The 26,777-nt window shown below is 38.9% G+C and overlaps 1 protein-coding gene across 4 annotated transcripts in view; it reads left to right on the forward strand.

Moving 5' to 3' along the window:
- The window catches only part of SGMS1 (sphingomyelin synthase 1), a 274,978-nt gene that overhangs the window by 142,177 nt on the left and 106,024 nt on the right, over positions 1 to 26,777 (forward strand). For 2 of the 4 annotated variants that reach the window (XM_008070649.1, XM_008070650.1), the window contains one exon: positions 15,308 to 15,388. The exons of 1 other annotated variant lie outside the window; for it this stretch is intronic. The gene's annotated coding sequence lies outside the window, so the exon portion shown is untranslated. Of the gene's footprint in view, positions 1 to 15,307; positions 15,389 to 26,777 lie in introns of those variants that run through there. One more of the 4 variants, XM_021718847.1, reaches the window with a different exon arrangement.

Here is a 26,777-nt window from a genome sequence, read left to right on the forward strand (position 1 = left end):
TTATGTATTCTGGATGCAAGTCTTTTGTCAGATATACGTGCACTAAATTTTTCCTAGTTGGTGAAAATTTTCTTAACTTGTGTCTTTCAAAAAACAGAAGTTTTAATTTTGATGAAGTCCAACCTGCCAGTTTTTTGTTTGATCTGTAGTGCTTTGCATACTTCTGGATCACAAAAACATTTTCCTGTTTTCCTATAAATGCTTTATAGTTCAAGCATTTATGACTAGTTGTATGACTTCTCTCAAAGTAATTTTTTTGAAGAGATGGTGTCTTGCCTATTGAGAAGCCAGGATTATAGATGCATGCCCCCATTCCTGGTTCTAAGTAATTTCTGTTAATAGTGTGAAGTATAGGAGTCAGGAGTTATTTTTTTTCCATACGGATATTTATTTGTTTCTGCCCAATTTGGTGAAAAGGTTATCCTTTTTTGAAAGGTTTTAGACTGTCCACTTCCTGCCCGCTTTTCATTGGTTTTTAGTGCCTTCAAAAAGTTGATTTTTATAGTTGTCCACAGTTTATAACTGAGAGGGCGACTCTACCATCACAAAGCTAGATATCTTAAAGAAACTTTTTTGGGATCAAACGCAGTAGCTCGCGTCTACAATCCCAGTGATTGGAATCCGAGGCAGGAGGATATTTTGAGCCCAGGAGTTTGAGACTAGCCTGGGCAACATAGTGAGATGCTGCATTTAGAAACCAATATTTTAAAAAATTAACTGGGTGTGGTGACACATGCAAGTAGTTTCATCTGTTCCGGAGGCTGAGGTCAGAGGATTGTTTGAGCCTAGGAGTTCGAGACTACAGTGAGCTGTGATTGTGCCACTGCACTCAAGCCAGAGTGACAGAGCCAGACCTTGTCTCTTAAAAATTTTTTTTTGGCTGGACTTGGTGGCTCAGCCTGTAACCCCAGCCCTTTGGGAGGCCGAGGTGAATGGCTTGCCTGAGCTCGTAGGTTCGAGACCAGCCCGGGCAACTTGGTGAGACCTCGTCTCTACAATAAATAAAAAATTATCAGGGTGTGGTAGCATGCACCTGTAGTTCTGGCTACCTGGAACTACCGAGGCGGAAGAATTGCCAGAGCCCAGCAGGTTGATGTTGGGGTAGCCGTGCCACTGCACTCCAGCCTGGGTGATGGAATGAGATGCCAACTCAAAAAAAGAAAAAAAAAAATTTTTTTTTTTTGCATGATTTGCTTCAGTCATTTGTAAAGAAATGTTAAACCTCATTTTTATGTGCGATTTCTAAAGATCTTCAAGTCGTATATAACATTAAACTGTTATTGGTCATGGAACATTATTTAAACAAAGGACAGTATTTATGAAATAATTAGTATTTATGAAAAGAATGTACAGAATAAAATAAAGTACAGAATAAGATGGGAAATTTTGCTTTCTCTAATTTAGTCATAGTCTGATGTTAGATAACCAAATGAATTTAAATTAAACCTTCTTAGTATATGTATTTAAAGACTCCAGTGTAAGCATTGGAAATAAGTTTCAAATAACTACTTCATCTGGTTGCCAACTTCTGACCTGTATAAACAATCTTTAAGAGAGAGGAGATCCCATTTTTGAAGTTTCTTATCAGTCACTAATGCATCTTGGTCACTAAAATCAGTTAGGTATTTTAGTACAGTTCTCAGACTACAGGACCAGCAAGAAATTAGGCCAACTTAAAATATAACATGCTCCAGAAAAAGTAAGGATGAGTTAGAAACTGAAATCAACACTCTCAGCATTGGTACAACTTTGCTTTTGTTTGCTGATGGTCACCATGTAAGATGTCTGGTATTGGTAGCAATGGGTGAACATTTAAGGAGGTCAGAAGCATTTTATTTTTACTCTGTCAGCAAAGCTATGTTAAATAATAATAGCATTGCCGTGTTTCACATTTTCCCTTTGTATAATGTTTCTTTGAAACAGCTTTTAAGTATTGTCTAATCAGCAGAGTTTTTTGTTTCAAATAACTGAAAAACCCCTTTATAAAAATATGTATTTATTACATAAAATGAAAATATTGATACATAAAACCAGTAGAAGTTAAATTAACCCTAATCTCTCTACCAGGTATAACCACCATTGGGAACATATGTGGTTTTGTCATTTGACATTTTAGTCATTTTGCTTTTTTTCTTTTTTTGGATTACAAAATATAATTTATTCAAAAGTAAATTAGAGAGAGAGAGGAAAACAAAAAGAGAAGATTCACCTCCCCAAGGGAACGGAGGGGGCCAAAGCTTAGGAAAACATGACCTGGCCATAGCTCAAAGAGCACATGGCCACATCATAGCTTAGCAAGGCAATGACTCTTTAGTCATTTTTCTATCTTTTTTCCCCAAGGTATATCATAGTATATGCATTTTATAAACTGCTTTTTCTTCTTTCAGTCCCAACAGTTCCATATGTATGTGAATGTTGGTGCATTTGTATATGCTATGTATATTTGTTTAAACACTGTATTACTTTGTAGTGTACTTTGATTAAAGTTAGGAAAAAATTTAAAAAAAGGAATTGTGCTAGATACTTGCTTTAAATCTGCCTAGCCAAATATTTCTGAATATTTGTGGCCTAGGATTTTCTCATTAACTGAAACCATATTTGCTTTTTCTAAGTGAGAGTATGGGAGAAACTCCTCTGCAGCTTCTACTTTAACAAGCCTACAAATGGGGCTTGCTTTTTCTTCTGTTTTAATCCAGGGCAATTTGCTTAACAGCACCTGGACATAGGCTTTTTCACTGGCTTTGTCACCTCATCCTTAGTGTGGGCTGGAAAGGATTCGTACTTCGCTAATCTCTACCATCTATGTATTTAGTCATGGAATACAGAATGTCATTTTGAAATGCCAAAGCCTTCTATTTAATCCGTTTCGTCTTGCCAGTCTTGTACCTGGGAGTTGAACAGGGCAGCATTCCAGAAGTTTCTTCTCTAGTGGGGAAGCGGATATTGAACAAAGAATTACGTGGATACTGAGAGTAATGAAGAAGTTCAGTGTCATAGAAATGTATGCAGATGTCTTGACCTTATTTGGGATGTTTGAGAAAAATTTCTGGGAGGAAAAGATGATTCAATTGATACCTAAATGAGGACTAAGAGTTAAACAGAAAAATGGGACAGGATAAGTCAGTCTTCCAGGCAGAGGACTAGTCAGAAACAGAAATCAAGAGTCATTCTTTGTCTATGTTTATGACAGTTTTATTACTTACTTTTCGGACATTGGGGTGATTTTTCTCATAACTATCTGTGTAAAATATGTGGTAAGACTAGGTTTAACAGTTCTGTGAGTCATAGTCGACAAAATATTTTATAGGTTGGTTTCTTGAATGTTGATAACAAATGTGTCACTCTCCTAATCAAAGGTTGTGCCGAGCCCTCCATAGACTGGGCTTTTGTAGGAATAACATCTCTTGGGGTCTTTGTTGCCAGCTGAAAGGCTATGATGTCCCTAGATTTTTAGGTAGGCTGAAGTACCTTCTTTGCTTCTTTTGAATGTCGCAGGTCTCTTATGAAGGCCAGGTGGCTGTTTAAGCCAGTGTTTAGCAAACTATAACCTGCAGGCCAAATCTGGTTCGATACTTGCTTCCATAAATACACAGTCATACTCGTCTATTTTATTATCTTCTCTGTCTACTTTCTGAATATAATGGCAGAGTTTCCTGCCACTTAGGAAGTAGGTTAACTTAGGCAAGTCACTGTACATCTCTGAACTTCAGGTTATTCTTCTGAAAATAGGGATGCCTTACCTACGTCAGGGTTATTACAAGAATCAAAGCACCTAAGTGCTATGTATCTATCTTGTTTTTTATTTTGCTTTAAAGATGTGGGATACAATTCAGGTTTAGGTATACAACTGGTCATTGTATAGGTAAAGTTTGGGCCTCAGTTTGGTCCCCACTTCACCTGGTTGGAGATCAGGTACCCTTATTGATGAAGTGTGCCCTCCCATCCTGACAGTTTCCCACTATTGCTAATCTCTTTCTTATATTGTGATAATTGCTCATTGTCCTCTTAGAGTGTGAATGTGTGGTACTTAGTTCTTTGTTTTTGTAATAGATCACTGAGTATTATGGACTCTAAATCCATCCAAGTTGCTGAGAAGTTCATAATTTTTTCCTTCTTTATGGCTGCATAATATTCTATCGTGTATGTGTATCACTTTTAAAAAATCCAGTCCTCTTTTGACAGGCAGCACGGTTGGTTCCATGTTTTTGCTATTGTGAATAATGCTGCAATAAACATGTATGCGCAGATATCTTTTTCATAGAGTGGTTTAAAGTCCTCTGGGTATATTCCCAGAAGGGGAATTGCTGGGTCATATGGAAGGGTCAAATTTTAGATCTTTTAGGAGTCACCACAGTGTATTCCACAGAGTTGTACTAATTTACACTCCCATACTCCCGTGTCATTTGTTTTTTTCTGTACGTCTGAAAGTGCTGGTTGACTGACCTTCTTCACCTATGTGCATTTGTGAAAAAGTCAATTTTACTTCTAAATTTATTATGGAAGAAACATGGCTTGTTTTTTATTTTAACATTTTTGCTCAGGTAGCATTAAGGAAACCATTCTTATGGAATATGGTTTGAATATGAAAGCATAAAGCTCATTATCTGCATTAAAATATCTCTACAGCAATAAAAAAATCAATATTATTGAATGAATGCCTTTTAAAATGTATTTTTAAAACAAGTAGCACCGCATTTTGAGGGTAATAGGAAAGATCAAATGACAAGTTTAGAAATTAGAGACATTTTTATTCCTAGATGACAGAATTGTGGATAGTATTCTTGTTACTATACTTCCTATGGCAGAAGTATCCATGCAATGGACAAAATTGCAGTTTGCTAGACTGAAGGTAATGTGCACTATTGAAATACTTTGCATGTTTTGTGACTAAAATGAGACTACTGCTAAGGAATTTTCTACTACTTTAAATTAGGGTACTACAGTAGAAAAGGTTACCTGTGTGTACTTTATTTATGTGGAAAGGATACAGGGTTTTCAGGTCAAACACGATGAAGAAAGTAGAGGAATAACCTTATCTTTTAGATGATACTTGACTGAGTTAGAGGAGCAGGTTCATTCATGGTTCCCTTTTAATTAATTAATTTCAAATTGGAGTCTCACTCTGTCACCCAGGCTGCAGTGCAGTGGCATGCTCACAGTCACCGCAGCCTCGACCTACTGAGCTCAGGTAATCCTTCTGCGTCAGCCTTCCAGGTAGCTGCAACTACAAGCATATGCCACCATGTCTGGCTAATTTTTTGATTAATCGTAGAGATGAGGTCTTGCCAAGTTGCCTAGGCTGTTCTTGAACCCATGGGCTCAGGCAATCTTTTCATCTCGGCCTCCCAAAGTGCTGTGATTGTAGGCGTGAGCCACCGTGCCCAGCCATGGTCCCCTTTTAGACACCCCGTTGAATTGGGCTGGTTATGATCTTATATGCCTTTGAGCTTTGTTTTGTTTTCCCTCCCCCCCCCCTTTTTTTTAGAGGTGGAAGTTGTCAAAAGTGATTGGATTTTGATTTTTAAATTTTTTTAGTTGACCCATAATAATTGCACATATGTATGGGGTACATAGAGATGTTTTGATATATATATATATATATAATGTACAGTGATCAGAGCAGGGTGATTGGCATATTTATTATCTCAACCATTTATCATTTCTTTGTGTTGGGAACATTCAACATTCTCCTAACTTTGGAAGCTAGATAGTGGATTATCATTAACTATAGTTATCCTGCTGTGCTGTAGAATACTAGAATTTATTTCTGGTTTCCTTTTTGTAAAATAAATATTTGCCTTTTTTAGAAAGAGCTTGCCAACCAGTCGGATATTAAAAGTTATTTGCGTTAGAGTTTGGGGGGGTGGACAGTTGAATAACACCCTTCATTCCTACCCAATTTTGGGACCAGTGGATGGACCAATGTGAGTTAGAAATACAGTTGGTTGGAGGACTGTGGCCAAGATGAGTTTTCTGTACTTCATGCTTGAGTGAGACCAATTTCTTCCTGCAGTGTGGGAGGGAGCAGCCTGGAATGCACTCCATCTGTGGGCAGGTCAGCCCTTCTAAACTCACTGTTCACATAATTTATTTCTCCTCCACCAGGGAGAAGGTGGAGGAGAAGACTGGACTGTTAGGCTAATGGAAAGTTATCCAAATGGAATAATGAAGAAGGATAGTGGAGATTTCCCACTAACACTTCGTTGAATTAATGCATTACTTGCATTTTATGCAGTGTTATTTGCCAAATTAACTGCCTGTTTTCTCAGTTACTCTATCCCAACTTCCTCATCTATAAAACTAGGATTGTAGTAGTTACATACCAAATAGTGCTAGTGATAAGATTAAATGAATTAGTATACATGAAGCTTTTATTTAGAAACCAGCCTAGCACGTGATAAACAATCAGTTTGTGCTGTTCCTTATGTTAGTATTACTTAGCAATATTGTGTTAAAGCATTTGGGTGCATTTCAAAAATGGAAGACCTGAGTGCACTGGCTCACGCCTATAATTCCAGCACTGTGGGAGGCATAGGTGAGAGGATTGCCTGAGCCCAGGGGTTTGAAATCAGCCTGGACAACTTGGTGATACCTCATCTCTACAATAAATCAATAAAAATTAACCAGGCGTGGTGGCTCATGCCTGTAGTTCCAGCTGCTTGGAAGTCTGAGGCAGAAGGATCACCTGAGCCCAGCAGGTCGAGGTTGCACTAGCCGAGAATGTGCTACTGCACTCCAGCCTGGGTGATAGAGTGAGAGTCTGACTAAAAGTAAAAATAAAAATAAATAAATAAAAATAAAAAATAAATAAAACATGGAAGGGTTAAGTAATATCTGGTGATGGTGATAGCTGTAGAAGTTTAAGTTCATTTTGAAACAAGAAAATGACTGACCATGTGGGAGAAAATAAATAAGCCTTTATTTACCTTTGGTTTGTTTTAAACATATATTTATTTTTGGTACTGAGGAAGGAGAATGTTGAGTGAAAGGCCACTTTCTTTAAAAACTTTTTTTTTTTTTAGTTTAGTTTTAGCCTGTTGAGAGTGTTTACAACAGTGGTTCTGGAGGGATACAGTGGGGGGGTGTTTTAACCCCTTAGTTTTGATACTTCTTACTGCAGTCTTAGGGCAATATCAATACACAGAAAAAGAAACTCAGTTTCTATTTATTTTAAATATGGCGGTTTGTAGGAGAAAAAAGAGCTGTAGTCTGCATTCCTAATAGCCTACCAAAACACATACTAGAAATCATGCTCTCTGCATTTGTTGCTTGTTTAGATGTGGTTACTTGTGCTGAAAATGTTAGTAAGCCTCATTTGTTTATATCCAGACAGCCTCCTTACAATACAGCGCCAGCCATGCTCCTTTGGAATCATGGATGCCCCCCCAATATCTGTTGAGTGGATCGGTGAATTTAGGAATAGAGATATATAAAGCAACAGAATAGACATATTGCATAAGTTTCTGTGCCAGCCCGTTTTTTTCTTTCTTACTTAACATTCATTAGAAAAAAAGAAGCAGATCATTCATAAGAAAAGGCAGCCTATTTTGGGAGCATCTCAGTTTACTGGGAAAATATTGTGCATTGCTTTTGAAACTGGATTGGACATTTAATATGCTTGTTTTGTACAGTGTTATTTTTCCTTCTTGGTACAGAGCTTCATTTTGAGACATATTATAGGAACTGTACAGTGTCATGAAAAATTAGTTCTTATTTTTTTTCCCCATAGAATATTTGATGCCACGGATTTCATTATTTCTCACGTTGAAGCTGAAGTTTGGTAGACCTGAGTATAAGAAGCCTTGGAAACTGGAGGCCTGAACTGTGCTGCTGACTGAGTGACTCTCAACAGGTCACTTAAAGTCTTGGGTCTTTGTGGCACCTGTGAACTGAGAGGCCAGGACTAGAAGATTAATGAGGGTTTTCCAGCTTTCAGATGATGTGATTGTAGGATTTCACACTGGTTTCTGCTAGTGACAAGATGTCCTGTTGAGATAAGAGGTGTCTGGTTCATTGAGTTAATCTTACCTATATACTCTGTAGTTGAGAAATATTGTTACTTGATTTGTAGAAGCTACAGGTACTTGCTCAGAAGATTTAAGAATATATACTTTTGTTTTAGCCAGTGCAGTGGCTCATGCCTATAATCCCAGCACTTTGGGAGGTGGGGGCAAGAGGATTGCCTGAGCCTAGGAGTTTGAAACCAGCCCCAGTACTCCAGCCTGGGTGACAATGAGACTCCAGCCTGGGTGACAGTGAGACTCCTATTCAAAAAAGAAAAAAAAAGAATATGTACTTTTGTTTTTTAAGGAGCCCCTATTAGAAAAACTTAGATGAGGCTGGGTATGGTGGCTCTTGCCTATAATCCTAGCATTTGGGAGGCCGAGGTGAGAGGATTGCCAGAACCCACGGGTTCAAGACCAGCTTGGGCAACTTGGCAAGACCTCATCTCTACAATAAACCAAAAAATTAGTTGGGCATGGTGGCATGTGCCTGTAGTTCCAGCTACTTGGAAGGCTGAGGCAGAAGAATTGCCTGAGCCCAGTAGGTCGAGCCTGCAGTGGCCGTGAGCGTGTCACCAACCTGGGCAGAGTAAGACTCTGACTCAAAAAAAAAAAAAAAAAGAAAAACTTAGATGAATCTTGAGTTTCTTAATTTTTATTCAGTTCTCAATGCCACTAATATAAAATGTCTTCAACTTGTCTCTCTAAACATGTGTTTTAAACAGTGTTTAAGTTCAATATGTCACATTAAAAATACTCTTCTGTTAAAATTATTTTAGGGTCATAGTATATATAGCACATATAAATACTCAAAATTCTCTTGCTGTTTTAAGTATGTCAATGTCTGGCATGGGGAATAGACTTTCCAAGCTATCCAGGAGCCAGGGAATTTGGTTGCCATTTATAAGACTGTGATTCCCTTAGAAAGTATGTTTCATTATGTCCTCCAAATAGCAAGAATCAGATGAGACGACCATTGTGGTAAGGGAGAAAACTGAGGTTCTGAGTCAGAGATTTTTTTAGGAAGAGGATGCATGCTAATGTAGAAACAGGATCATGCTCTCAGGCCCTGGCCTCGGGCCCCTCTTTCTTCCCCCTCCTCTCTCAGAGGGACATGTGGTGGTATCGGGTGCCTGCCTCTCGTTTCTGTATTGTCGATGTATAGCTACATAACAGTAGAGCACACCTTTGGTAGCTTAATCAGTATATAAATCATCTCACAGTTTTTGTGGGTCAGGAGTCTAGGAATGATTGAGCGAGGTACTTGACAAGGCTGCCATCAAGGTGTCATCTGGGGCTGCTGTCTTATCTGAGACTTGACTGGGGAAGCATTTGCCTCCAAACTCCTGTGGCTGGCAGAATTCAGTTTCTCTGAACTAGAACGGAGGGCCTCAGTTTCCTTCTGACTGTCTTCTGGTAAGCAGCTAATAACATGGCAGCTTTTTCATAGCCAGCGAGGGAGAGAAACTTTTTTCCAAGCCAGCAAGGGAGAGCAGAATTTATGCTGCAATCTTATGCAATGTAACCACATGTAGCCTGTCATTTTTGCCTTATTCCAATGGTTAAAAGCAAGTCACAAGACCTTCCCCTACAAGGGCAGCGGACGACCCAAGGCATGGGTAAAAAGAGGCAGAGGTCCAGGAGACCACTTCAGAGTCCCAGGCACCTGAGGTGGACCAGTAATCTGGCTTGTGTTCATATCTACCTCTCCTACTTAACTAGGAGCATGTTTCTTGTTCCTCCGGGTTTTTTTCCTCTTCCTTCTGACCTACAGAGAACTCAGCAACCCTGAATGGGTTTCCTTCTCTTTTTTGCTGTAGAAATGTAATGCAAAGTAGCAGGAAGCTAGTAAGCAACTCCCATGCTGTGGAGCCCGCGCCTGTCAGCAGGCATTTTGAGTATGTAGTGTGTCCTCTAGGCAGGTGTTTTGAAGTCACAGTCTGGCTTATATAACAGACTGAAGTGAGATCTCCAGCTTTTGTATCTTTTGGTCACTGGTCTCTTTAAGCAAATGCTGAATTACAAAACGAATTCACTTTCTCAGTGCCGTCTTTTCAGCATCTCTTGCTATGAACATGTTAATGGATTTTAGTTTAGAATCATTAGTTGCTTGGGTCCTTTTACTCTGGCTCTGAGTGCTCTTCTGTGTTATTTTCTTCTTCTCTTCAGTCATCTGTAGAGTGTTGTTTCTTGCTTTTCTCTGTTTGCTCCTGGCCTATATCTCAGTCTTCAGTTATTATGCTTCCTCATTGCTGAGAAGACAGTGAAGTATAGTGGTTTGGAGCAAGGACTGATACTAGACTTCCTGGGCTGGAATCCCAGTTCCTCCCACTTATTACCTGAGTAATCCTGAGCAAGCTACTGTTTTGTTTCTGTGTGGCTCGTGTTAACATATCTGAATTTTCCACTGATCAACAGGCCTCTGAATGCTGCTGCCACTCTCACTTTGCTCCCAGGATACATGCACAGATGTAGGAGCAGAAAGCTTGTCCTTTGTTACTGTGTGAAATGTCACCCCAAGTCCTTTTTTGGTTTCCTGGTGAAGTGGACTGGAACATATTTGAGCTTAGGAGAATACTTCCTTTTTTGTTGACTTTACTGTAGTACTTGCTTTGCTAGTTAAGGATGAGGATAGTGTACTTTTTCCACATTTAATGAGCAGTCACTGTTTGCTGTGAGTTTTATTAAACTAGTATAGGCATTATGCCTTTGGACTCATGTAACAGCATATAGTTTTCCTGACATCACACCTGCTTAACAGATGAGGAAACTAAGGCTTAGAGAAATTCAACAACATGCTTAAGGCTAACTTGCAGAATGCAGTTTTATGTGACTGCAAAGCATATACTTTTCGTGACCGCAGGATACTGTCTTCCATAGAGGAGATGTAGACCCCCTGAATTTGCTCCTTGGTAGAAAGAGACTAAGAATCCAAAACAATCCTGTGTCATGGGCATGAGATCTTTCCCCCACTTTTCTATCCTTAGTGTCATGTTAGACCTTACATGTCTTGATTTTGATGCCAACCGGTTTCCTTCCACTTGGAGGGAGCAGACTTGACCTTGCCCTAGAAGATACAGTGTACATTCAAAAAGGAGTGTATTCTGGGTGCCAAATGTACAGGCTCATGCCTGTAACCTCAGCACTTTGGGAGACCAAGGTGGGAATTCTAGACCAGCCTAGGCAACATAGTAAGACCTCATCTCTATTAAAAAAAAAAAAAAAAAAAAAAATCTTTTTTTAAAAAAGAGCATATTCTTTTTTTTTTTTGGTGTCTCACTCTTTCGCCCAGACTAGAGTGTCTAGAGTGTCGCCTCGACCTGCTGGACTCCGGTGATCCTTCTGCCTCAGCCTTCCAAGTAGCTGGAACTACAGGCATGCGCTACCATGCCCAGCTAATTTTTGATTTATTGTAGAGATGAGGTCTCCCAAATTGACTGGATGGGTCTTGAACCCACAGGCTCAGGCAATCCACTAGTCTTGGCCTCCCAAAGTGCTGGGATTACAGGCTGAGCCACCGAGCCTGGCGAAGAGTGTATTCTTTTTAGCCAGGTTTTTGGGTGACTCTTGTGGAATCTTAAATTGTGTATGAAGCATGATTAGGAAGGTCTGGACTTTTAACAATCGTAGCCAGGATTTACACATCCAGATTGTTTTCTTTAAGAGCTTCAGCTCAATAAATTGCTTATATTCCAGTGATTCTGCCTTTGTTCTGCATTTTTAAAAAATGAACTTCCTCTCAATCATCATAAACCCCTTTTACCTCTAGTCCTTAGCACGGTGTCTTCTATCTAATGGGTAGTTCAATAAAGTTGGTTGTTAAAGTTGCTTATAATTCTATTGAATAACCACAGTAGTGGTAAATTACCATCTTTGAGGATGAATTTGATTTTCTGAGCTAATCAATTACAATATTTTCCATTATAGTGAATAAAGTGCTTTTTGCTTAAAAAATCAGGGGTAACCATAATACTATAAAAAAGGGATTGGCAGTAGTGGAACACTGCTGGGGTGGGGATGGACACATAACATCAATAAGAGTACCTGATCTCAAACCAAGCAAAGTGTGGACCAAAGGGAAGCCTAAACTTTACCTGTATGGTATCCACTTGTATGCCTAATCCTGAGTTGTACCCCACATCTTTAAAATATATTAAAGCTGAGCACAGTGGCTCAGCCTGTAATCCCAGCACTTTGGGAGGCTGAGGAGAGAGGATTGCCTGAACCTGGGCATTCGAGACCAGCCTTGGCAACTTGGTGAGACATCATCTCTACAATCAATCACAAAAACTAGCTGGGCCTGGTGGCGTGTATCTGTAGTTCCAGCTACTTGGAAGGCTGAGGTGGAAGGATTGCCTAAGCCCAGCAGGTTGAGGCTGCAGTAGCCATGAGTGTGCTACTGTATTCCAGCCTGGGCGACAAGAGTGAGACTCCAACTCAAAAAATTAAAAAAAAAAAAAAGTATATATATATATATATATATTTAAAAAAAGATTTTAAAACAAGAAAAAAAAGGGTACCTGATTTCAAACCAACAAAGTGGGGAACAAAGGGAGGCCCAAACTTTACCTGTAACCACTTATTTACCTAACCCTGAATTGCACCTCACATCTTTAAAAAAAAAATCGGGGGTAACTAAACTGTAATGAAACATATTTTATTGTGAACATTGTTTACTGGTTCTGAAGATACAGTAGTACCTCCAGAAGGTACCACTTATTCTGGGCAATCAGTATCATTGGAGTGAGTCACAAAGAGGTTGTCTTGGGGAAGGGATCAAGGAGTACTTTTTTTTTAGATATAAAGTTCTGGCACTTCTGTTTTAATGTTTTATAGTCTCACCTGGTAGGTCTTTTTTATTTTTTGTTGTGTTTGCACATAGCTAACAGATCCTTACTGTTGCTGATGAGGCTGTAATGTCGTGTGAGGACAGCCATGGTGACAGGCTGCCTGCCATTTTCAGTGAGGCCTTTGTTTCCCACAGATGCCCATCGAGTGGGAATGCCCAGCATTACACAGTGTGGGAATGCCCAGCATTACACAGTGTACTAGATAAGCTAGCTCTGATTTAAGTTATTCATTCCCTCCTTTCAAAAAAAGAAACTCAGTACTGACATGAAGAATGCTAATAAATGCATAGATAGAGCTTTCTGTTTGTACATGTGAGTAAAGGCTGTTAACTCGGATGGAGATTTGATTTTACACTCCATTCAGATCAAGTTAGAAAAGATTTATGTTGTCAAAAGTTATGCTTTGAACCTGTCTTCAAAATGTTCTCATAGGGAAAGAGTCCATGAATTTAATGTACTGCATACCATAATTGCAATTGTAACCATGAATTTAAAAGCTTCTCTACCATAATTATACTAGTAAGCAGATCAATTGCAATCTTTTGGGAACCTATTGTAAGATGAACACTGTGCATACATCATCTCTGAGTTACATAACTACTCTGCAAGGTGTGTATTATTGTCCGTATTTTACAGACTTGGAAACTGAACGTTAGAAGGTGTACATTACTTGGCAAAGATCACACTGCTGTGAAATAGCACTGGTGGGATTTAAACCTGTATCAAACCGTACTGTGTTTCTCATGCTTTTAAAAGGCTTTCATGCCATGTGACCAGGCATATAAAGCCATAATAGCCAGTGAGCTTGTTCCCTCTCAGTGTTGGGTATAAGCTACAGATCTTTGACTCCTTAGCTTTCCCTGCTATTTTTATTGATACTGGCAAGTTCTTTCTTTATTGCTAGGGAAGCTGTCAAGATTTATGTGGTGCTTGTTCCATCTTCTCCCTTCTTAATATCACCCCCACTACCCTTCATGATTTGGGTAACTTGAGGTTTCTGGCTATTCTTCAGGTAACTGAGGTAACACTGTCTCCCGTGATACCTCAGCGCATGAGTGGAGCCATGTCACAATTATTGTTAAACTCCTCTCTGAATTAACATTAAGGCTTCAGGCTATTAAAATTAATTTAGATTCCTGTTCTATCTGTATTGTCTTCTTGGAAGCACATGCTATTCACATAAAATGAATAGTAGTTGCAATCTACCTGGTAGAAATGGTATATTTTCATTTAGGGCCCTTCTTTGAAGGGAAAGAAAGCAGAAAGTCTTATATCTAGGTTGTTGACCCTAAAATGTTAAGAAATAAAAACAAAATCAAAACATGATTCTGAATGACTTCTTCCTGGTGAATGGAAGGAATTTTGTTGGGCATATCCATCATTCCATGAATTGTATGACTCTTCAGTGAATGGGTCATATGGACCGTGTAGCAATTCTGATCATTAAGCATTGGGTGTCCCTGGTCCTGGGATAATGGCTTGGTTGGATCAAAGCATGCTTGACTTTGGCAGGTTATAACTTTCATCTTATTTAATCCTTACTACCATCAGGTATTATGGGAAACATTTGGTCTTCTTTTAGAGGTGCAGTAGTTGAGGCTGGGAAAGAGGAATAGTTTTTCCCGAGGTCACATGGCTAATGAGTGGTAGGATTTTGGACCAAGGATTTTTTTAAAATTTGTGTGTGGTGTCCTTTGGGAGATGGTGGTAGTTTGGGTTGCTTGATTATTGAACTTTCTTATTCTATAAATTTTAAACAGTTTGAGAAATGGAGCAATGATTCAAATGGGAATCAGCATAGCTAGTAGCTTCATTGCTGGTAAAGCAGGAGTGGAGACCCCAGCAGTGCCAGTTACCTCCTTCTCTGAAACTAAGACATGGATTTGACCCCAGCAAGCTTACCAGCCCTCCAGTAACAGCTAGAGAGAAGCTGGAACACAGGGCCGGCTGGCCCTCTCAGAATCAGGGGCCATCATCCTGTTTGCTGAGAAAAACTAGGTGCTGGAAAGACCTGGAAGGAGGGAGGCCTTGTCACCTGCTCATAGTAGTGGCTGAGCACTCAGTGGGCACCTCATCATCTAGTCCTCCAGGCAAATTCGTCCCTCACTTCTGAGAAGTAAGTAGGGCGTGGAGAGGAGAGATAGAGAGAAAGTGGGTTATTCTAATACTGTTCCCTCCTAGGAAAGAAACTAAAAAATCTCCTCCTGAAAACATAACAGCGAGTATTTAAGGGTTCTCCACTTCAGTGCCCAACAGTGGATGTACTACTCTTTCAATTATTTTCTCTTAGGGTGATTTTCTGTGTTATATTTTCTCTTTCCTTTTTGTTTTTAGAAAAGAAAGAGACATCTGTATTTTTCTCTGTGTTTGGGGTATAAAGAAAAGACTAATATGAAACCAAGAAATGGCCTTTATGAGACATAAAACCAATTGGTTGCTTTCTTCTCATGACAGGTGATGGAAACGTACTGGAACAACAGGAGAAGCTGGTAGCTTATAGGAAGCCAAGATGACAAGAAAGTTTTTAAATAATCTGTAAGTAAATTAGTGTTAGCCCTTTGGAATTCTTTTAATTACCAGGTAAATTTTCCTTAAGGCATCATGGTAAAAGGATAGCACTATCAAATAATGTGAACTTGTGAAAGACAAAATGTTTTAAAAAGTAAATATCCAAACACTTTAGACAATTGATGCTAACATTTCAGAAATTTTATTTTTGCATATAATTCTTTCTCGGTGGGGAGAGTCATTGTAAGTTGGGTGCATCAGTTAGGTGGATAGATAAGTATTTGAAATATTAAAAGAGGATTCCCTGTGCAAGGTTAGTATTTAAGTTGAACTTGGAATAGCCCTTCTGACATGCAGTTTTTTGGTTCCAGTGGCTCCTTGAGCTCTATTTGTCACTGAGGTATCTTTTGTGTGTATATTTTGAAATAAATATGAACAAATTTGGCGAATATAATTAAAATGGAGTTCTTTGTCTACAGTATCTCCATATCCCTCTTCATGTATGCAATTTTTTATACTTAAGAGGTCATTAATGCTTGTTAATTATCTGACAGTTACATGTGGTTGGTTTTGGTTTCATTATGATAATGATAATGTTAGTTCATGGGGTAACTTAGTGGAAAGATCATATATTTTTGAGTCATACATTTCTAGGCTGACTCTTTATCTTGTGCTTTTTAGTAGTTACTCAAACTCTGAAAACCTCAGTTGACTCATATGTACATTGGATTTGGTAATACCTCTCATGAAATGAAAGACTGGAAAGTACTCTGTGCTATGACTGGTACATTATAGGGCTACAATAAATTGTAGTTACTGTCCTTCCTTATATTTATATCATGATTTACTATTTGCAGGCCTTTATTCTGACTCAAAATATTGGCCAGCTCAAATTCCTTAGCTATTGTTAAGCAGTGGTGTTTAACATTGTCAGTAGTGTATGTAGATAGATGTTAACAAACTGGCAATGTAGGAAGGAGGGATTGTAGGGTTTGCCGGGTCCTGTGGTATAAATACTCCTATCATGGCTGATTCTATATTACCAGTAAGTTACCAAAAGCAGAGCTGGGAAGTGATGTGGGGTAGTGGTGTGATGTGTAGTTTTCTACCCACCAGATACAGTAGTTGCAAATAACCTCAAGAGCATAGATGACAGAAAAATAATTGGAAAGTGATGAGTTTGGAGTATTTATTACCTTTGTTTTTAGTATAATTTATTTTAATCTTAAATTTATATAATTTAGCTTTTAATGATGACTAGTTTAACAACCAGCTTGCCAAAAATCTTGATAACTTAATTGGTTCTAGTGGACTGGTCTAAGCTGGCTCTAACACACCACTAATTGTAGGCTTCCTGTTGTGAAGAGATTTCTGAGCCATAATTCTTCAATTATCTGTCTCAGCCCTAGTGGTAAGATGTTGGTTGGTGGATGAAAACAGGGTTTAGATTTGAAATCAGTTCTTGGTGTAACCCAAGTTGTTATGCTCACATAGCTTCTGGAATTGAAATTAAATGCCAAGACAAATTTAGAATTTAAACCTACTTTCTTAAGTGTGTGACTGGAGTTCTTGGCCTGTTGACTCAGCTTCTTAACTGACCCTTGGCATCCTTTGCCTACTCTGACTGTTGAGTGATAATACTTGGAGATAGATCTGTCTGCTCACTTCCCTTTGAACTTCCTTCTCTCCCTTCCCTGTGTTCCTTTAAATCTGAATTCCTTCAGGTAATAGCACTGTAGGAACAAGCAGTCAGGGTTCCTCCTGACTAAGCATTGCTTGTAGCTTTTGCTTTAAAAATTAAGTTTTAATGGAAAGCGAATTGCCTCCAGGGAGAGAGGAAAAAAAACAAAACAAAACAAAACCTGGGGAGTTTTAAAGTTGGTCTTAGCTTGATTAAAATCTTAGGGAGCAAAATGGAGAAGAGAAAAGAAAAAGAAACTGGATCAGGTATCTTGGTGTTGCTTCTAGAAGCAGCTCCTTTAGTTTTCTAACATGCCCTTTAGAAGGGAACAATTGAAGCCTGAAATTGCTAAGTAACAGCTAAGATTGTGTTGGTTGTTTTTATTTTAAATCTCACCCACCTAGTTCTCAAAAACATTCTTTATTGAACTTGAAAAAATACCTCGGATATTTCAAAACATTGGTTTGTGTAAATTCTTTAAATCAGACTTATGTAATCTTAAAACATTCATTTCCCTTATTTCCTCTTAAAGCAAAAGGTGCTTATAGTTCTTGCTGAGTCCGGGATAGATTCAGATTATTGCAAAAGTAATTCTTGTTAATTTAAAGAGGAAGCTCAGTTAAAACCTGAAAGATTTGCCTTTGGATTATGAAATATTGACCTTTGACTTAATCAAGTTAAATTAGGGTGTCCTTGGTAACTTTGAAAGCAAATATTGAAATAATAACTAAAATAGAAAGTTTTACTGCACATATGTCATTCTTATTTATGGGCCCTGTGTAGTTTCTGAACATCCTTAATATAGATCAATTTTTTTATTAGAAAGCTGCTAAGTGTATAGTCTTCAGATGTGGAAATTTTACAGCCTTGCATTATATTCATGTCAACAAACTGCTGGATACTTGGGAGTCACAGTTTTGAAGATGGATTCTAGTACAGATAAGGCAGGTTTATTCTACTTTAGGAGTTGATAATCAAGCCTGAAAATGAAAACTATAATATGAAGCTGAATGTGGTAGATGTTATAAAAGATATGTAAAATATTCAGGAAATAGGAGAGAGAGAAAAATTACTTGGTTGGCAAGAAGAGTGAGCTACATCAGGGAGGGTTTCAGGAGCAGATGATGTGTGAATTAGGTATTTCACGATTAATGCTTTTTCATTAAAGTAATTTATCAAATTATAAAAGTTAACATTGCTAATTGGAAATAACTTTAAAAACATTTAAATGATTAAATAAAAAGCTCATCAGTATTGTCTCTAACTAGAGATAACACTATGAACATTGTGGTGGTTTTTTGTTTTAGATTCTGCCATACTTTCTATGATTAGATTAAATATATGTTTTTTTTTATACCTCCAAAATGGGTCAAGTTATAACTATTGTTTTGAAGTCTTCACTTGACAATATATTGAGATGATGCTACACCAATAAATATTAATTGACATCATTTTTGTTGTTGACATATAGCATTCTATGTGTATGTGGTCTATAACATTCCCTGTTACTGGGCATTTTGTTGTTTTTAGCTTTTTATTATTGTAAAGCATACTGTGGTGAACATCTTTGTGATCCTGATGATGTATTTATTTGATTGTCTGAACAGGATCTTTGAGCAGTGTTGGGGGCTGTGCTTAGGGAACACTCTAGGTAGAAGAAACAGTTTGAACAGAAAGAGAGAGGTGGTAAGGGAGGATCTCATTCTGGAAAAAGGCTAGAATTATAGTTTTATAGAATGCCAGAAGAGAAGGAGTACACAGCTAATTAAGGCCAGAAAAAGCAGATAGAGGGTCTTTGATGCTAACTAAGCCTTTTATTCTCATTTGGGCGCCATTTTGTAATCTATGTTATACTAAGCATACCATAGAAATGGAAGGAATTTTTTTTTTTTTTTTTAGTCAAAGTCTCAGTCTGTCACCCAGGTTGGAGTGCAGTGGCATGCTCATGGCTACTGCAGCCTCGACCTGCTGGGCTCAGGTGATCCTTCTGCCATAGCCTTCCAAGTAGCTGGAACTCCAGGTGTGCACCACCATGCCTGGCCAATTTTTTTGATTTATTGTATAGACGAGGTCTCACCAAGTTGCCCAGGCTGGTGTTGAACGCTTGGGCTCAGGTAATCCTCTCACCTCAGCCTCCCCAAGTGCTGGGATTATAGGCGTAAGCCACTGTGCTAGGCCAGGGACTGCTTTTATTAAGAGGATACCTTCTTGTGTCATTACAGAAGGAAAGAAAGCTCTGCTTTAGCCATTTTCCATTCCCTTTGTGGTAGCTTGTTATTGTCAAAACATTTTCTGTTCTTTCTTATCTACCCTCCATAACTGTGAGAAGACTATACTCTCTCACCCTACTGAAGGCTGATCTCCCATGATTGGCTTGGGCCATAGGACTTACTTTGGCTGGTGAGACATGAGTGATGATAATATGTATCATTTCTGAGCAGAAATTTTATTTTATTTTTATTTTAAAGATGTGGTGTACAATTCAGGGTTAGGTATACAAACGTTGATTTTGCAGGTACCCTTGTTGATGAGGTATGCCCCTCCCTCCCCTGGCAGTTTCCCTCAACTGCTAATCCCAGCCCCCCTCCCCTGGCAGTTTCCCACTACTGCCAATCCCTTTCTTGTAGTATTATGATAATTGTTCAAGGTCCGCTTATGAGTGAGAACATATGGTACTCTGTTCTTTGTTTCTGTGATAGATCACTGAGTATGATCAACTCTAAATCCATCCAAGTTGCTGCAAAGTCCATATGTTTGTCCTTCTTTATGGCTGCATAATATTATATTGTGTATATGTACCACATTTTTAAAAATCCAGTTAAGCTTCAGTGGGCAGCACGGTTAGTTCCACATTTTTGCTATTGTGAATAGAGCTGCAACAAACCTACGTATGCAGGTATCTTTTTGGTAGAATAATTTGAGTTCTTCCGAGTATATTCCCAATAGGGGAATTGCTGAATCATATGGAAGGTCAATTTCTAGTTCTTTCAGAAATCGCCACACTGTCTTCCAAAAACGTTGCACTAGTTTGCATTGCCACCAGCAGTGTAGAAGCAGTTCCTTTTCTCTGCATCCTTACCAGCATCTGTTGTTGTTTGTTTTATTAATGATGGCCATTCTTGCTGGGGTGAGGTGGTATCTCAATGCGGGTTTGATTTGCATTTCTCTGATGATGAGTGAGGTTGAGCACTTTTTCACGTGTCTGTTGGCTGCTCATATATCTTCTTTTGAGAAGTGTCTATTGTCTTTTGCCCACTTTTTAATGGGGCTGTTTGTTTTTTTTTCCTTTCAGCGGGTTTGGGTTCCTTGTAGATCTTAGATGTTAGGCCTTTGTCAGCTATACTGTTGACAGATATTTTTCCCCATTCTGTGGGCTGTCTCCCTGAGCAGAAACTTTAATAAGCATGTTCTGGTCTGCCATCTCTCTTTTCTCTTTGCTGTAGGACTAGCATGCCCCAGTCAGGGGTACTCCTTCTGTTCTGGTCCCTGAGTAAGGAGGACATGGAACCCAGCCACAGCTCAACTGCAAGGAGCCAGATGATCTACTCCCATTTTTCCCCTTAGGCATCACCCTCTGTCTTTCAGGATTAACACACACACACACACAGAGCTTAACTTCTTTTCATCTTGAGAGATAGTGCCTTCCTATCAACTGCTGAACTATATACTCTTTTTCATGTAATGAAAAGGTCAGCCTTCATCGGTAGTTACCAATTCAAATAAGGTGTTTAAATAAAGTATTTAGGGTTGACCAGGATGACCCTTTATTTTCTCTTCTGACATTTGTAGAACAGATCCCATGTCAAAGGTTAGACTTCTGGAGATTTAAAGTAACCCAAGCCCTGGACCCAGCTTTTGGGAATCTAAGAGTGTAGGGCAGAGGCTGTGTCTCTGAGTGACTACCAAATAAGGCTGGCCATGCTAGGTGCTAACGAAGAGTGACACTTTGGTCATCAGTGAACTGTGTTCACTTCATTGTATGCCAACCCAAGATGCTCTGTGTCATTATTTTCTGCTAGTTTAGCTTATTCCCCTTTCTCCTCTTCCTTGGCATGTATTTACTGTACCATTTAATTTGTACTACATGTTAGACCGCTGTGTTCTCAGTTTGTAGTTTGCAGTCTGACAATCGAACTGACTCACTCACTAGTTTAGGACATATGTCCTGTCTTTGATCTATATTGTAAATTCTTTAATTTCACATATTAATTTTTTCTGTCACATAAATTGCTTACCATATCTTTTAATCTTTATATCTTTATATTCACTTGTATATATTAAATCCTACATAAGCAAAAGTATTTTTAAAGGTATGAAACAGTTAATGCTGCCAAATGTGTCTGTTGATTTATAATGGCAGATCTGAGTCACATTAGTGCTAGGTTTTTTTTAAATTTTAGTTTTCTCTTAAAACACTTTGGACAGTGTAGTTAACACCTGCCTTCAGCATTGTATATGGATTAAATGTAAACTAATGTGTGTAAAATGGAAGGTACTGTCATAAGTAGGTACTCAGTAAATGGATTAAAGTGAGTTTGTCTTGTTCTAGGTGGAATTTCAAATACATTTACCTTTAGGAACAATGTTATAAATGAGAGTTTGAGTACAGTATTAGAAATATTATTGATATATTTAAGGCAAATTATGAGTTAAATTGATTTTTAAGCACTGGCCAGAGAAGCCAGCCTCTACACTAGAGACATCTTGCCTCAAGTGAAATGTACTCCAGTGTCATATAAAAGTTTTAACAGTTTTTAATTTTTTGCCTTGTGCCACCTTGTCTAAGAAGAGTTCATTGACTTTTGACTCTAGAAGTGAACTTTTAAAATGTAATTTACCAGGTTGAGAACTGCTTGGATAAGCTTTTACATTAGATATAAATGGGATTTCTTGATAGATGGTGAAGTTTTTTAGGCAGGCAAATGAGCCTTTCTTCCTACTTCCGGAAAGTAAACCCAGTAGTCTTCTGGAGAGCTTACTGTTCTTCTCACCAATCTACCCAGGTGATCCTTGTATAGACCAGTCAGTCAGGGGAGCAGAGCCCCAAGCTAGACCAGTGAGACTTTCTTGAGGATTTAAAAAATTATAACTATGAAAATAAAAACAGGTCCCTCTTAGTGGCAGAGCTGAGGATTAAGTGGGAAAAGGCCAACTTCAGGAATAGAGGACACAGCCAACCAGCAGAAGCAAAGACACTATCTTGTCCTGGTACAGTTCATGTCAAGTCGATCCTAAAGGGCAGCTGCCCCATAGACATGTTGCTGGGGTTTTCGGAGCCAGTATGGCTCATCCCACTTTTGCCTGGGCTGCTTCAAGTGCCATTTCTGTTACACAGTGCTGATTCATTCATTTGGTGGTTTATACTTGACTATTTACTTAGAAAGTGCCTTTGTCGTGGGCAATTATAATAAAGTATTTAACTGTATAGTAGGACAACTGACTTATGACATAGATTTTTAAGAACATTGGTAGTGTTCATTGCCATCTGTCATCAAAGCAAAAATGTGTTAACACAGGGATACTAGTGACTGCATGTGCGTGTGGGGAGGAGTGGGTAATTACATGCCTCTTGACAGAGGCTTGCTCTAATGTACATGTCATATAACTTTTGCACCCCTGTGATGTCATGTAATGCAAACGTCATATAACAAAGGTATATCCATGATGGTTCCAGGAGTTATAAATTGCCTTGAGGAACTGACCTTTGCTACTATTTATGGTTAGGAGCACGTGTATGTTAACACATGGATGTTCATGACTGTAACACATGGATGAGAGAGATGTTCCTATTCAAGGAGTTAGCACTTTGGCAGGATTATCAAATATGTATGTATGTGTTCCTTACTTGAAAGGGAAGATAGAATGACTTACTGCCTCTGTCCTCTTTGGTGTGCTCGTGTTTGGGGAACTGAGATTTAACGTGACGATACTGTTTGGTAAACTGCACTTCCTTTTAGGAAGTATCAGATTTGCTGTCTCAGTAGCATTCTGTATTGTTGGAACATGGCATAAAGAGCACAGAAATGCATCTGCTGTTTGGGCGCTGCTGCCAACTGGTTTGAACAGCTATAATATTTGTTTATTCTTGATGTGTCAGCAGTCAAAGGGAAAGTTTTTCTTTCTCCTTTGTGACTGTTATATAACTTAAACATCATTATATCAACAACAATGGCTATTTATTCAGAATCTGCTAGGTCCTAGGGATACAAAGGGCCTGACATACCATCTCTGCCTCAGACGTACTTTTGATATCTGGTGAGAGAGAAAGGTCAGCGATCTCAAAAAGAAGGAAGACACTAAGATTCTGTGGAGTTGTAAAATGGAAGTATAAAGAAGGAGGTCGGTAGGTATCTGGAGGAGAAAGGAGATCAGTGAGGGGGTTCACAGAGCAGGAAGGGTTTGAGTGGGTCTGGAATGGAATAAGTAGTAAAAAGAATGAGAGGAGGTCATCAGGCAGAGGGCGTGGTGTGGGCCTAGTGCTTTGATGGAAACTCTACCAACCTAGCTGGTAACACCAGCAGTGGAGAGGCCTGGACTAAAGAACACCAACAGGTAATCCACCTGCATGTCTGTCCATTGGGGTGGGATTGTGGACATGGCTTCAGCAGCTCAGCTGCAAAGTGAAAGTTTAAGAATTTTTAGTACTTACAGACCCTGGCTGGTACATTAGCAAACTTGGAGGCCCCAAATTCCACCGCATAGGCCAGGAAGGTACAGGCAGAGGAAGAGAAGAGACCCATGGGCCAGCGTCTTATTGGGTCCAGGGTGTTATTCAAACTGGTTTCCTGTGGGGAGCTTTGATTAGTGGGTTTAAAGCAAGCAGGCACTAGTTCTACAAAGTTACACTGACTTGGGAGGTGGTCACTTTAAGTTTGCAGGTAAATGTCTGAATGGTCTGTTTAAAGGGTGTGGTGGGAAAGTGAGGTTCCCAGCCTGCTGGACATGTGAGATGCCTCTACCACCAGCTGGAGCCATTCAGTGGGGTATTCCATTGGAAATTGTCAAGTGTAGCTGAGCCCTGCTTCTGGTATGAGAAATTTCAAGTTGTATTTACAAATGGCTGCCAAAGCAACATCAAATTATAAATGCTCACTACCCCAGATGTGAAGGTAGTAAGGTGCCCATTGCATTCAGGGAAGAACAAGTAGACTAGTGGGCTATGTGGCAGGGTTTTTTTTTTAAGATTGGGGGTTGGAGAAGTGGAGACCAGTCTTTGAGGGAGTCTGAACATAATGGCACTGGGTTCATGGGTTCATTGTCACTTTTTTTTGGCAATTATATATTGAGAATCCTTGTGCTCTGCATTTTAATTTTAGGCAACAAAGCCATCCTGGAAACAATTATCTCTTTCCTCTTGTGAGAATGTTCTACCACACTGGTAATGGCATCATTCTTGTGTTTGAAGTATAAGGATTATTGGAAACATCCTTTAAGTGCTTTGAGTTATGATTGAAGCTGAGCATATTTTGAAAACCTTCCATCTTCCTGGATGGAGCACCTACTCTGAATTTTGAGCTTGATTGAATCCTAAACAATAGAAACAAACTAGATAATCTCTGTTTCCTGTATGTGCTGCCTCTCCCTTCCTCCGTCAAAAATCTCCAAGTATCTATATATGTTTGCACACCCACAAACACAATTGTGTTTTTCAGACTGCAGTCTTAAGAAGTTTGTTGAGTTGTTCATATACAGATATTTAGTCTCATATAAAAGAGCTGCTGTTTTAGGCATAACAGCCAACATATTATCAGTTCACCCAGTGTAATTCATTGTAATAGTTTTGCAAACAGAAAATCAATACTTTAAAAAAGACACATTAATTTATGTGGCTATTTGGGGAAAGTTGCCATAAAGCAAATTGTTTCTTTGGTCTCCAATATAAAATTACAGTTATTTAATTGATAATAAGAGGAAAGGTTTATGACATGATGGCATGCTGGACTTTGACATCTGTCATGTGATGGTGATGATGTGTTGGGAGGTTCAGAAGGAGAGGCCTGCCTGATAGAGCCACAGTCAGGGTACGTTCAATCTCAGTGACCCAGGCATGAGAGGAAGAGTGCCGAACCAGGAATAGAAAAATTGTCCAATGTGAAAGAAACTTTCATGTTACATCTGTTCATAGTGAATAGTCAAGAGAGAAGGAAGCTCAGATGATTCCAGAATTTAACTTACAGTGTCTAGGAGAATGAGATTACCTTTATGAGTCAGGAGAGATTTCAGCTTCATCATCTAGAAGACAGGCCCAACCTCATTTGTTGGGTGACTGTTGCTAAGGACAAATGGTAGGTGTGAGGCCTGTCTTGCTTCTGCCCTTTTTGACCATAGCTTGGTCTTCCTACTCAAAGCACTTAGACATCCTCAGAGGCGAAGTGGTTTACCTGGTCACTTATTGGCAGATCTGAGACTAGGAGGGGAGCTCTTGGCTCTTGGTGCAATGCTCTTTCCACTCTCCCATGCTGCTCTGGAGAAAATAAAAACATTTTAGGAAGGCCCTTTGATCTCAGACCTAATCTTTGGCTACTATGTATTTTCATGAAATCTTGACTTGTGGAATGACTAAAAGCAAACATGAAGAAGTTACACTCAGGAGTTCTTCTCCAAAGCAAAGACGGTTTAATCTGTAACTTGAATTATTTTTTCTTTCCCTCTAGAAACTCTCTGTTGGTACTAGTAGTCAACTCATTTATTAATGGGTCCTCAGGAATTAGACTTCTGTAGCCTTATGTAATTTACCTTTTTCTAAATACTTAAAGTTTCTTTAAATTTTTTTTTTTCTTTTTTTTTTTTGAGTTGGAGTCTCACTCCGTCACCCAGACTGGAGTACAGTGGCACGCTCCCAGCCACCGCAGCCTCAACCTGCTGGCTCCGGCGATCCTTCTGCCTCAGTCTTCCGAGTAGTTGGAACTACAGGTGCGTGCGGTACCAGGCCTGGCTAATTTTTTATTTATTGTAGAGATGAGGTCTTGCCAAGTTGCCCGGTATGGGTCTCAAACCCGCTCTTTTAAATATTTTTATCCCAAAATAATGTTTAAGGCACAGTGACCCAGACAGAGTATTTTCAAAATCACTCTTACTTTTTAAAAAGTTGACTTAATTATGGCCTAAATAAAATCATTCCAAATTTAAACCTTATTTTCTTGCTATTAATAAAATTTATTTTGTATATTAAGAATACCAAATCTAAGAATCTTTAACCAAAGGCTTAAGTTTCTCACCACTTAAAGGGCTCAGACCAAGCAAAACCAGAGACCTATTTCAGCTTTCATATTCTTTAGATATTTAAAAAGAAAAGAGTAAAAATAATTATAGGCCATTTGTCTGCAATTTTCGAGATTCTGATTCAGGACTTAGAAGGACCAAGACTTAGCATTTCCGGAGCGCCTACACTGTGTCTAGCAGTGCACTGAATGCTTTGCAGGTCTCATTGCATTCACAGTAGTCCTCCCTTATCCTTGGAGTCATCTTCCAGGACTCCCAGCCTGAAACCTTGAGTGGCAACTGAAAAACATGTACTATGTCTTTTCTTATATACACCGATACTAAAGTTTAATTTATACATTAGGCACAGTAAGAGATTAACACGAACTAATAATAAAACAGAACAATTTAAACAGTATTCAGAATGGTATGAAATTTAAAACATATGACTCGTCTCCAGAATTTTCCATTCAATATTTTCAGACTGCAGTTGATGGGAACAACTGAAATCTCAGCAAGCGAAATCGGGAGGGG

This window comes from Carlito syrichta, unplaced genomic scaffold (genome assembly GCF_000164805.1).
Source record: "Carlito syrichta isolate Samal-C Ts95f unplaced genomic scaffold, Tarsius_syrichta-2.0.1 Scaffold313881, whole genome shotgun sequence".
NCBI lineage: Eukaryota > Metazoa > Chordata > Mammalia > Primates > Tarsiidae > Carlito > Carlito syrichta.